Below are 14,032 nucleotides of genomic sequence, written 5' to 3'. Positions count from 1 at the left end.
CATTTGCCTTCGTTTGTTGTCCGGATCGACCATGAATGTCATTTTCTCTTCGAATTTGACTCCTGTTAACAGAAAATGCACAAAGAGTAGATCTCCGAACAAAGAAGAGTAATTATACTGAAAGTAAGACAATGAGTATAAAAATACATAGATAAAACATGCGTAAAGTATGTAAATATGCGTCAAAATATGCATAAAAGTATATATAATCTACGAACATCACTAGCACAATCCAAGAGACTCATATTCAAGATCAATTAGCTGGCCCATCTTTAAATGTTGAAGAGAAATATCATCAAAGGTTGGTGATAGAATAATTCAATGATCTTGTAAGCTTAGTGAGACCATAAGTTTCTTAGAAATTTAAAAATATAAAATAAAAGATATAATATTGGTAGGATATTTTAGTACCGTGAAAATAAAGATAAGTTCAAGGTGCTTGCATGTAAAATGTAAAAAGATAGTATACATATGCAACGGACTACTATTGATTTCACACACGAATATTAAAAATGATGTTCTAAACCCTATTGATTATGTAGGTTACTAGGAGATAGGTAATCAAACTTGATGTTTGGGAAGAAACGATGAGACCGTAAAATCTTATTAATCAAAAATTAAAAGTATAAAACAACTAAACATGTATTTAAATAGACTTACATCATAACATTACAATGATGAAAATATCTTCAATATCCTAACTTGACAAAAATAATAAAAATACTAAAATTACTTTACTATTCTCGTATCATCTTGCTTGGTGGAGAAAATTTGCCCTTGAATTATTGGTCATATCACTATTGTTAGGGATATGATTCTTGTGCTCTAAAACTACATTCTTAGGGAGCACAAGCATTTGCTGTTCTTTGCTTTGCGCACCTCCTTGTAGTCCTCCCCATCCAATTAGGTTGCTCCTCGCATTCTCCAACTGTGTTAGTAGGTTGCACTGGAGGGGGACTATTGTGCATTTCTGCATTTGTCATGGCAAAACTTCTCTATTGTCTCCTCCCCTTTTGACTTGTTTTTGTTCCTATTTGTCTTTATAGATACAATCAGTTGTGACTTGCCTGTGCTTGTTATACCTCCAAGCATTGGAGATCCTTGGTCACTTCATGCCTCGACAATGATGTGAGTGCTGGAAGGACATCATTCTTGAAAACTCTCCTTTGCCTCTCTTCCTCATTTGATACCTGTGAAGCCTTGCAAGCATTGGGCAGGTCGACTCCTCACCATCATTCGTCTTCTCTTGCTTAAAAGGTTTGCAATATTATTCGCGCCATAAGGATAATACAATATATAATGTTTAAAATGTATTTGATCAATTAATAAATAATAGAATTATTTTAAGAATAGTTTTGAGAATTATTCTAATAATTATAACTGTAAAATATCAAAAAAGAGTGAATAACCATAAAGGAATTTTCTGGAATTTTTAAAAAAAATTTAGGAATTTTTCGGAACTCGTATGACAAGTTTACGAGGATAAATATTGGATCCCAGAAAAATTTATTTAGACTACCCTAAATTAGTGATGAAAAGTTGAATTTTTATATTCTTTTTTTCTTCTTTTCTCTCCCTATTTCCTTCCCCGCATGCCCGTGCCCCGCTTCCTCACCCGAACCGTGCCCTACGGCGCCGACGCCTCCCAACCGATGCCGGCAACGCTCGCGACTCCTCTCCTCCCCGAGCCTTACAAAACTCCTCTACTCAGCATAGCAGCGGTGATCCTTTCCTCTTCCCGTTGCTGCCACGGCGAGTTCCCCCTTCTTCTCCTTCTTCTCCCTAGCAAGCGTCGGCAATGCGCAAGCCACCACCGGCCGAGCCCTTCTACCGGTGCCCTACCGTCTCCACCACCGCCCTTCTCCCTACTCGAGTCGTGATTGCGGCGACGAGACGAGGCTGAGCGCCGGCGCCAATCGATCACCTACCCGTCGTAGAGACCTCAGTCATTGCTAGTCCGTGCCCTAGCCAGCCTCAACGCCGCCCCGTACGAGTTGATCTCCAGCCAAGGGGGAATCCGAACCCTAGCTCCGTTGGGTTTGGTTGCAGTCAGTTTTCTATACAAGTTGTTTTTTTCTCCAGCGCTTTGGAATCAGTTTACTGTCGGTGACCTGTTCCTTGCTGATCACCAGGTACTTGCCTTCAACCGATCATCGTCAGAGGTGTTTTCTTGAGTTTGTGTCTCTGTGATCGGAAGATTTATTGAGCTGGTTGATTCGCAGGTTCTGCCAGCCACCTATTTACCCTTCTTTTGGATCTGATCGGGTTGCAGATTAGGGTTTCCTTCGTTTCTGGTCACTCAGTTGCTTGGTTCCAGCTTTGGACCCAACCGCTGTAGCTCCGGTTGTGAGCAAAGCACACACGGATTTTGGGTAAGTTGTGCTATGAAATTATTACATTTAGTATTGATTTAGATTAAGTTGTGTGATTGTTTATGCTTATTGCAAGTCCTCATTTGAATGGATTAGTTAGAGTTGATTGAGGAATTAGATGATCTAATTAGGGTTTATAATTGGATTTCGATTTAGGTTAGCTTCTCGGGGATTTAATTTAACTAATTAATTTATATGTAATTAGCTAAATTTGTATATTATGTATTATAGGACTTTGATACGAGACGACATCTCGACGAGGGATCTATTTCAGATACGATCCTCTTATTGGAGGTGGGAACTTGACCTATCTATTTTGATATGTCTTATTGATATGTTTAGTAGATTTTAGCAAGTAGAAATAATTATGTTTATATCTGCATCGACATGTCACTATTTGTTTCCCAGTATGATTTGTTTGTTACTTGTTTAGCGTTCATGTCATGTTTATTATTTATGTTATGGAGGTAGTGACATGTCATGCTTTATGATATATCGAACTGGTTAGATACTATACCTGACATGTCTACCTAGATCATATTATTTGATCCACGTATATGGTACATATTTTTATGGAGGTATATAGGATCAGGATATTTCTATGCTTAGTGTTATGCACCATCTAGCATGATTGCATGCTGTGCGATAGTCGACTCCATTATTGTTAAGCGCATCGCCAGTTACATGGGTCTGCACACACAACCACTCATGGATTAGTTGTTTTTATTTAGGCATGGTGTGTACAGCAGGTTGCTCTGTTTAGCTCCATTGGTCCGCTCATGGGTAGTGTGACACAGCGTGGTAGCCGACAGGGATCCCTCCTCTAGACTAGCTCAAGGAGATGAGAGCATTGCGCTCCCCCACTTATGATTTAGGGTAGGAGGATAGGTGTACTCCGACAACATCCCGTCCACTCGGTCGCTCAGGAACAGTGATGACAGAGTGCACGGTTGTCACAGCTCTACCCACTCGGTCTCACCATCGTGTGTGAGATGATTGATTGGCGTCAGGGGTGACCAGGACATGTTATTGGCATCATATGCATTATTTACATTTATTGCTTGTGTTTGTTACACTTTATATGTTGCATATTGGATGGATGCATTGTTTGACATGCATACAGGATTTATGATACTCGGGGTCTGACGGCCTTGATATCCCTATTCCCAGGTTCTGGTTAGTACAGATACTTCTTACTTTGTCGTTTTGCATTTTCTATCCAAGAGACTGTACGCATATTTATTTCTGCTGGTTATTATTTACTATGCATGTCAACTAGGTATCCCCTGAGTGTTGGACTCACACCTCATTATTACTATTTTCAGGTTGAGGCTGTCCGGAGGAGTTCCAGTCGCTAGTCCCCTGCAGATCTCGAGGATGTGTGTTTTTATCTTTTGATTTTCTTATTACTATCTAGAGTTGTTCTGGTTTTTGACACTTGGATATTGTATGGTTTTATTGTCGATGGATTTTATTAGATATGTTTTGTTACATACCTGCCTGGACGGCAGAAGAGGTGAGTTGATTTTATCGTTGTGATTTGTGTTTTATGGGTGTAGTGGAGTAGGATATAAGTTTTCAGCTTTATGGGTGTAGTTGAGTAGGATTTTTGACTTGATTTTTCCTTATCGTTGTATTAGTTTAGTTTTATTATTAAAATGTGTGGATGTTGCTTATTATTTATATATATTGTTCCGGCCATGTTGGCCGAGGTATCTGGATGTTGTAGGAAGTTTCAGATTGTCATCCGTACAGAGGAGATACTGTCGAAATTTCTTCTGACAGAGACTACCTGGAGCGTGACAATAACAGAATTATTAGAATAATTCAAATATTAATTTGATTTGATTTAGTGATTTAATCCGATCAATTCTGATAATTCTCTGTTATCTCTTTTAGTCATCTCCACCAACAAATGCAAGGAATCACAAGTAGATAGTATGGGGGAAAAAATGTGATCCTATCTAAATGTATGTTCATCCTAGTCGTCCCTCATAGTTTGTCCAGATTATGTAAAAGGAGATAAATCATGGAGTTAATTTATAATTGGCCACTAAATTGACTAAGGATGAGAGAGATTTTTTCTAGGTAAACTACAAGATCAACTTATAGTCATAAGTTGATCCTTTGTCCTATTATATTATAGTAAATATGCTACTATCTAGTGTATATCTAGTGTATGTGCATCTATGGACATTGAAACAACAGCATGTACAGCTGATGTAATGCAAACATCCTGAGAGGACATCTTCTCTCCTAACATGTCGACCATAGTACTTGGTTGATTGATATCAATGTCCATATTATCATCTTCCAGTTCATCAGCCGGTACTTCCAGATTAATCTTTTTTTTTTCTAAACCTTGCCCGTAATTTCCGATTGATTTTTTGTTTTCCATTGTTGATTGCATGATCCTGGTTGTTGATTTGTAATCCTTGAAAATCGACGCTAAAATGCACATTTGATCTTGTCATTTAGGCCATTGCAAGATATCCATTTTTTAAAGGCAAACAAAGCTGTCAGAAGCTTCATTATGCTTCCTGGCTAAATTTTCTCGTTCTAAAAAAACCATGTTGAATGCCACAAAAGAGTGACTGGTTCAAATTCAAACCCTTCACATACTGAACCAACAAACTTTGAGTCCTTCACGGATCTTTGATATCCAAACCCATTACAGTCAATTTAGCTTCCCAAGGTTGCTTTGCAAATGTTGTATACTGATTAAAGAATAGTCGAGTTCATTTGAATAGCATGACGATGATCGTCTGCACGGGATAAGAATAAATTATCAAGTTCCATCTGTGGCTGCCAATCTCCATTGCATTGTACTTTGTTACATTCAGGAATGTTGCCGCTTTGTTTAAACACATCCGAGTTGTTGAAGCAAGAAAGCCCGTGAAGTGCAACTGGATCTTGGTCTACAATCTGCATTCTCTAGGTGCTAATCAAAGCGGGTGGAGATGCAACAACATGGGTATAAGGACGACAGATTCATCAATGTAGGAGTGAACTGTGAAGCTTTAAATCTTGGATTATTCAAGTTAGACTAGTAGAATTTTCAGTAGGAACAGTTTTCTCTCTGACAAAAAGTTCTTGGTCGTTCTCAGCATTGATTCGATCGAAAAATACCTTCGACCTGTAGACCTCTTTTAGAATAAGTGTCTCTGCATCAATAGGAACATTTTTGGCACGCTATTTCTGTCCTCTATCATCATAACAGCATTGAATGGATTCAACAGAAACCCCAAATACGCTGACACTGGGATTGGGAGCCGTTGGGAAGACCTCATATTCCAGCTGGACGGGTGGGCTGAGAAATCCTTCAAAGCGGATGAAGGTCACGTGCACTACGTGTCACACGTCAGTGGGGCACCCGATCTTCACGATAGAACTGGCAGCGTGTGACGTCCCTCGACATCGCAGCCGCCGTCCTCGTCAGAGCCAACGCTGCAGATCACCAAGGACTTTCTCAGCGTTGCCACCTACATGGACGTAGCCGAGGAAGGGTAATGATGTTGTTGCCAGGTTTTCCCCCTTCTTCCGGTCTGATCCCGACAGGATTATTGTTGCAGGATCTCTTGGCAAGTGAGGTATAAGCGCATCCGAGAACCGCATGAATTTCACACGTGGCAAAGACTTTGCTGCATACTCCGGTGCTGCGATCCGTAGTATATCATCACCAACTTCATCCACAACTTCTACTCCATCATCATGATAAATTCATCAATTATTTTAATTTTATCATCCACATCTTTCTTATAAATAAAAACATATATCGTCATCAAAAATATCCTCTTCCTCCATGTTTATACGATTGTTATTATATTGGATAAGATTTCCTCTATTTAAACGTAGATCCGTTATTTTAGCGGTCCTCCTAGTGTCGGTCTCATGGATATAGAGAAAGGTATATGCAGGTACACAAGCCATAAGCACATGATAGGATAAATCCTAAATCATCAGTTCCTGAGAATTAACCTCTGATCATTACGCCAGAGATATCATGCGTCCACCGTCTGTGCTACGCCTTGGGGGTAAGATTTCCTCTATTTAAGGTTTTCAACATCGTTATCATCCTTTCTGTTAGCTGATCCACAAACAGGAGAAATTGTCAATCGATCATCTTTTACTGAAATCATTGCTCCATATCATGTTCAAAAATGTTGTTGACATTACTATCTTTTCGGTGACATGATTATGCAAGATTAACTTGACTTTGATATCAATTGATACAGTGGATAATTATCGATTTTGTTGATTCACATACGAATATCGAAAATAATCTTCTAATCCTATTGATTATGCAAAATACCAGTAGATAAGTAACCAACTCGACATTTATGAAAAAAAAACACTATCGTAGATTCTTATTAATCAAAAATTAAAAATCTAAAACAACCGACAAGTGTTTAAATAGGCTCCCAATCCTAACATTATAAAGATTACCCTCAATACCCTGGATAACTCGATAAAAATTTAAAAAATAATAAAATTACTAAAATTACTTTTCTATTCCGTAATATGGTGTCTAGCTCTGAGATCAACGTAGTATTCAACTTAATATGGTAACTAAAACAGTAATAACCCTCCCCGGGCTCCTCTAAGATTGTTCCAAATACATTGGAACGGAATAAATCGTGAGGGTCATTTGACCAACCGAACGACCTAATCAAGTAGTATCCAACCTAGCTAGAATAGAAGATGGATGATTAGAAGAGCTTTGTTATGTCAGAATGGTATTAGTCTTCAGTGAATAATGGTGGAACTATATTAAGTTAGTAAGGTAGTATCTAACTAGCGTCTTAGGGATAGTGCAGTGGTAAGGTCCTAATAGGCGGTTTCATGCACTCAGGTTTAAATCTCAGGATTGATAAGGAATTCATCATCATGTTTGAACCATTGGGAATGCTGGGTTATTAATGTTGGTAGTTTTAAGAGCATGAAACAAAATCTAAATAATACGGTAACCACTCACAGTGATCTCCCGAAGAATCGCAACCGAAGACGTCGATCGATGAAGAGATTGCCACTGTCGGAAGCACGATCACGGAATTGGCGGAAAGTGCTTCAAGGTTCACGAGTCAAATCCTAACCTCTGGATGCTCTCCCTTTGCTCGCACACCTCTAATCATGATTGCTCTCTGATCACCTTCGTGAAGCTTCTGCTCACCTCGATCGCTACTCCTGATTGCCTTGGACACTATCATATATATTAAGCAAGACATCGGTTACAAACCGATGCCTTGATGGTAGCTTTCAATGGAGGAAGATGAAAGTGAATGGGCACCCCTTCATCTTCCCGACGTTGCAACTGATGCAACGTTTAACATCTCCCACTCGTCCAAGTCAATCCATATGGTCACATAGACCATGTCAGTCACATAAACTACAGGGTGATCATGTCACGAAGACCAAAGCAAACTTAGTCACAAAGACTAAATAAGTCACGTAGACTTTATGAGCATCAAGTCACGAAGACCAGAGCAAAATTTAGTCACAAAGACCAAATAAGTCACACAAAATTTATAAGGATCAAGTCACGAAGACCAAATCAGAACATCGATTCCAAACATTAGAGAAAATGGTTCATGCAACAGCAAGCTTAGTGAGCATTCAATTCCTAAAAAGATTGTCACACCTTACTTAGCTGCTCCATAGAACAAATCAGAGACATAAATGTCCATAGAATGAATCAAAGACATAAATGGATTGCCTTTAACCCATATTAAATTATTTACATCATCATGAACATATCTAATCCCTCATATTGACCATATGTCAAAAGCATGTTCAACATCTCCAATCAAACAAATTATTCACAATTATATTTTATGTACTGAACTAAAAATGTAACCGGTACCAGTGAATAAAAGTCACAGATGTAAATCAATCTTAATCTTCCTTTTTAGTTAGAATCCATTCATTCTAATCAGTCGCTTTCCTAGTTATGCTCCATAGACCGAATCATCCATATCCAATAGGAAACATGCTAAAGTAGCAGACACTGATCAGAACTTCAAGTAGACAGCTAAATAGTCACTTAGGGTAAGTTTGAGATTAACTTATAGTCTCAAGGGTCTCACATAGTAGAGAAGCAGGGATCCATTCTTCTACTACCCTTGTCGCCATAGCACATGTGGTATGAATCACATGCTACGATATTATTCTCTTTACTAAAAAGAGCACATATTTTTCCCAAATTTAACATCGTACAGATTTCAAACTAGACATTCCCAATGTCTAATCCTGAATTCAACATATGAATTCTAATCTGGCCTCAAGCAGATTCAGTAAATGGTGGGTGCATTTACTCCAATCATTACACAAATGATCTCATCTTGACACAAATATCAAGGTGACCTTAACTTATGAGTATGTCTCTATTCACAGCTACATAAGTTGTCCCATAAGCAACGGTCTTACCTCTATTCGTACTTAACAAATAGAGATGATTGTCCATGTGAGTGGACCAATCCCAGTCTGCCAACATGCTTATCAAGACTTTTATTCGAATGTAACCAAGACATATACACTGAATAGATCATGACATTTTTCATTTATCAAAATGTCTTTACAATTGTTACATTCTTCGAAGTCCCAAAGACTTCATATGCCCATGAAACGACTCTTTAGTCAATGGCTTAGTAAAAGGATCACCAAGCATATTCTGTGTAGGGATGTACTCAAGAATAATCTTTTTCTTGTCAACAATATCCCTTACAAAATTATACTTAATTTCTATATGCTTGTCTTTGCTGTGATATTTGGGATCCTTGGAAAAAGTTATTGCATCTTGACTATCACAGTACACTGTAACAGGACTCCCACTGTCCTCAGCAATCTTCAGATGCTTTAGAAACCTTCTTAGCCAGAAAGTCTCCTGTACAGCCGCTACACAAGCCACATGCTCAGCTTCTATTGTCGACAAGGCTACACAAGCCTGCTTCTTGCTGTTCCATGAGATAGCGCCACCATTCAGCAAAAAGACATAGCCGGATGTGGATTTTCTGTCATCAAGGTCCCCTGCCCAATCTGCATCTGTGTAGCCACTTAAGCTCATTTCTGATCCTTGGAAACAGAGACAATAATCAGCTGTTCCTTTAAGATATCTGAATATCCTCTTCATCGCTTTCCAATGTCTCGATCCTGGGTTTGACTGGAAACGAATAACTAAGCCAACAACATAGCTTATATCGGGACGAGTACACAACATAGTGTACATCAAACTACCAATAGTACTGGTATATGGTTTCTTCTTCATTTCGGCTATTTTCTCAGGAGTCTTGGGATACATACTTTTGCTCAAGACAGCACCTTTTACAATAGGCGTCTGTTCAATGTTGCAATCTGGCATATTGAAGTGTTGTAGCATCTTAGTGATATAAGCTTCTTGGGACAAACCCAAAAGTCTTTTTGATCGGTCTCTAACGATCTTCACTCCTAAGATGTACTCTGCTTCTCCTATATCTATTATGTCAAATTGTGATGAAAGCCAACTTTTGACTTCTATCACACACTTTATGTCACTTCCAGCTATTAGCATATCATCAACATATAATGATAAAATGACAAGCTTTCCTTTTTCCTTTCTTAAGTAAACACACTGATCCTCATTGATCATTTCGAAATACAATGTTCCATTGTCTTGACGCTTGCTTTAGCCCATATATAGACTTCTGAAGTCTACATACTTTTTTCTCTTGGCCTTCAGTAACATAACCTTCTGGTTGTACCATATAGATTTCTTCGTCAAGATTACCATTAAGGAAAGCTATTTTTACATCCATCTGATATAATTTCATGTCATATTGTGTTACTATAGCTAGGATGACACGTATTGATACAAACTTTACAACTGGGGAGAATGTCTCTTCAAAGTCAATACCCTCCATTTGGGTATATCTTTTTGCAACTAATCGAGCTTTGTATCGATTAATCGATCCATCTGCTTTCCTCTTTATTTTGAGAATCCACTTATTCCCAATAGCCCTTCGGCCTGGAGGAAGATCGACTAAATCCCAAACTTGATTCTTTCTCATTGACTCCATTTATTCATCCATTGCAACTTTCCATTCTTTTCTAACTGAGTTTCTCAAAGCTTCCTCAACTGTTCGAGGTTCCTCATCATCAACTGGGAGAACCATCAATGCCTCATTCTCAATATCAAACCTTCTTCGAGGAATAATCTGACGACTACTTCTTCGAAGGTTAGACTGTTGAGAAACTGACTTATTCAGTGGTAAATTACTCCCACTCGGTTGACTAGATTCAGACATCTCCTGATCTGTTGATAAAGGAACATTATCCTCCTCCTCTATCTCATATAGAGGAATTGTCTTATCAACTTCACCTCGTGTTGGGAACTCAGTTTCAAGAAAAGTAGCATCTCTTGACTCTATTTCAGAGATGGTTCCATCTTGTCGCTCACCAATAAAAACATAACCCTTAGAAGTCTCAGAGTATCTTATAAAAATACACTTCTTACCTCTGGGTCCTAATTTTTCATATTCATGAGTCTTATCATGAACGTAGGCAGCTGACCCCCAAGGTCTCAGATTACTTAAATCCGACTTTCTGTCTGCCCAACGTTCATGTGGGGTAGATGGAACTGACTTTGAAGGTACTTTGTTAAGTATATAGGCCGCAACTAATAATGCATCTCCCCAATAGGAGATTGGCAAATTAGCCTGCGCCATCATAGACCTAACCATTTCAAGAAGAGTCCTATTTCTTCTTTCAGCAACCCCATTTTGCTGTGGAGTTCCAGGGATAGTTAGCTGTCTAATAATCTCTTTCTCATTACACATTGTCTTGAACTTATCAGAAAAATATTCTCCTCCACGGTCAGTGCGCAAGGTTTTAACCTTGCATTCCAATTGATTCTTAACTTCGTTCAAGTAACGAATAAAGCTATCAAATGCTTCAGATTTGTGATAAATCAAATACACATGACCAAAACGTGTGAAGTCATCGATAAATGTAATGAAATAAGAACTCCCATTTCTAGCCTTCATATTCATTGAACCACAAATATCTGAATGAATTAATTACAATGGTGATTCAGCCCTAATAGCCTTACCAAATGGTTTTCTAGTCGTCTTTCCCGCAAGATAATGCTCACATATAGACAAGTTAATCTTATCATGAGTGCCTAATAGGCCATCCTTAGCTAATTTATTCATTCGTTCTTGTCCTATATGTCTCAATCTAGCATGTCAAATTTCATCATTAACATCAGCATTACTAGTAAGAGCAATGTTTGAAAAACAATCATCATTATTATCTGGTTCTACATCAAGAACCATAAAACTATTTGATACAAAACCATACCCAATTAACACAGAGTTAATTCGAAGTTCCACACAACGGCTATAAAAATTTACATTGTAACCTAAATCAAGAAGACAAATAATGGAAATCAGATTCCGTCGAATCTCAGGAGCGTACAGGACATCATGTAGAAACAAGGTGCCTCCACCACGTAGGTTGAGCTTGCAAGTGTCAATTCCTTTGACTTCAATTCTTGCATTGTTTCCTACATATATCCATTTGTTGCCAGCTGGTACCCGACGATACTCTACATATGTAGCTCGATCACGAGCTACGTGGTTCGTTGCTCCTAAATCTATAATCCACAAAGGATACAAATCAGCTAACAACACTGTACTTGCAACATATTGCTCGTGGAAAGAAGATAAAAATGGATCTACCTTTTTAGGCTCAGTACAATCCTGAGCAAAATGGCCCTTCTTGCCACAGTTGAAGCAAGTCAACCTGCTCTTAGGTTTTTGTCCATATTTCTTTCCTTTCTTCTTGATTTGGTTTTTCGCAGCAACAGCATTAGCCTCCTTTCCTTTCCCCTTTCCTTTCTTAAACCACTTGTTCTTATTCTTGGAATCAGAACCTTTAGCTACAAAAGCTTGACCCGAAATCCTTACGGATTCAATCCTCTCTGCCTCAAGTTCCACATGGCGTGAGACATCAGTGAAAGTCTTGATACTCTCACTATGGGTCAAGTTCTGTTTCATCGTTTCCCAAGAATCAGAAAGGGAACGGATAACTGTCTGAACCTGTTGTTCATCGGTCAACGTATAACCAGCAGTCTTAAGCTCTCGAATCATGTTACCCATCTCCCTGAGATGTTGGACCATGGTAACATTCGAGCGCTTTTTACAACTATCAAACTTGATAGTTAGCTGACGGAGCTTACTCAGACTGACTCCACTGTACTTCTCTCTAAGGGCTACCCAGACAGCATGAGCCGATGGTAATGGCTCATACTCAAATACCAGGTCATCCACCATTGAACTAATCAATATACCCTTAGTAATGGAGTCTTTCCTTTTCCATGCCTTATAGGCATCAAGGTCACGCATGTGCTGTATTGTAGAACCATCAATCGGTTCCTCCATGATTTGATTTACAGCCTCTAGAACTTCTTGTTCCTCAAGAACTTCTTGTATCTTGAGGTGCCAGATTTTGTAATTATCCTCATATAATTTCTCACCCTTATTGAGTTCAGCTATGATGTTTTTAGTTGTCATGATCTATATAAATAAACAAATGATTTATTATTTCAGTGTAATTCATATATGTGCAATTAATCATTGACTCAGTGTAAATTAGAATTAGTTTACAAAATCAAGTGATAACATTGTTTCCACTCATCATTTGTATGTTCTAATCTAATCAACAATGATCAATTTTATTGCACACATCTCATCTAATGAACGAATCATTTTTCATATGAACTAATCATATGGATATATGAACTAATCATATCATGAAATGAACTAATCATTTCCAAGTTAGTTAACATATAACATAACTTTTATTATATAATTCTGTTCATACAAAACAACAGAAATTATTACATGACTCAAAACTAGATGTGCTAACACTGTTCGTACATAACGACAGTAAACAGAACACTAATAGACTAGATAAGCTAGCACTACTCCCACTAGCATAAATGCTAGAGCAGTGGGTAATTGCATCCCGTTCATCCCAGATTCTATGATGGGTGGATCAACCTCAGATGTATCCATCAGATCCATTTCTAGATCGTCTACACACTCTTGAGGATCCTCCTCTGATTCTTCTGGATCCATCTCTTGATCCTCCTCGGGATCCTCAGGATCCATTTCTGGATCCTCTTCAAATTCTTCGAGGTTCATTTCCAGATCATCTTCAGATTCTTCGGGATTTGGATCCTCCTCTAAATCTTCAGAATCCATTTCTGGATCCTCCTCAAATTCTTCGAGGTCCATATTTTCGGGATCTGGATTCTTTTCAGATTCATCAGGACCCCATTCCAAATGAAGCAACTATCTGCACATCTCTAAATATGAGATGTGCTCATCAGAATCATCCCAAAGTCAGAATGCTATCTGCCTTAGATGTTCCGATAATGAATAAACCAGATACCATCTTCTTTCTATTTCCTGGACTGGATACCCTTCTTGCTCAAGATTCCAGAACAACCAATCGAGCCGACCAATAAGCCTACCGACTCCGTGATCCGGGTCATATTCCAGCTTCTTGATCTCCTCCCACAGCTTATGTTATCGTACATAGCGACCAGTCATCATGTATATCGTTCTTTGTATCTGGAATTGAAAATCATGATGTCAGTACAAAACTGACTGACCAGTAACAAA

The 14,032-nt window shown here is 38.5% G+C and overlaps 1 long non-coding RNA gene across 1 annotated transcript; it reads left to right on the top strand.

Moving 5' to 3' along the window:
* The first annotated feature begins 1,562 nt into the window (after positions 1-1,562).
* Positions 1,563-3,929, top strand: LOC121968311. Its single transcript, XR_006108056.1, has 4 exons — positions 1,563-2,132; positions 2,223-2,372; positions 2,604-2,666; positions 3,698-3,929. It is a non-coding gene; the product is annotated as an uncharacterized LOC121968311 (long non-coding RNA).
* Positions 3,930-14,032: the final 10,103 nt, after the last annotated feature.

The sequence above is a fragment of the Zingiber officinale genome, chromosome 3B, assembly GCF_018446385.1.
Source record: "Zingiber officinale cultivar Zhangliang chromosome 3B, Zo_v1.1, whole genome shotgun sequence".
Classification (NCBI taxonomy): domain Eukaryota; kingdom Viridiplantae; phylum Streptophyta; class Magnoliopsida; order Zingiberales; family Zingiberaceae; genus Zingiber; species Zingiber officinale.
Note: the sequence above shows the minus strand (reverse complement) of the source record. Positions and strands in the feature narration are given on the sequence as shown.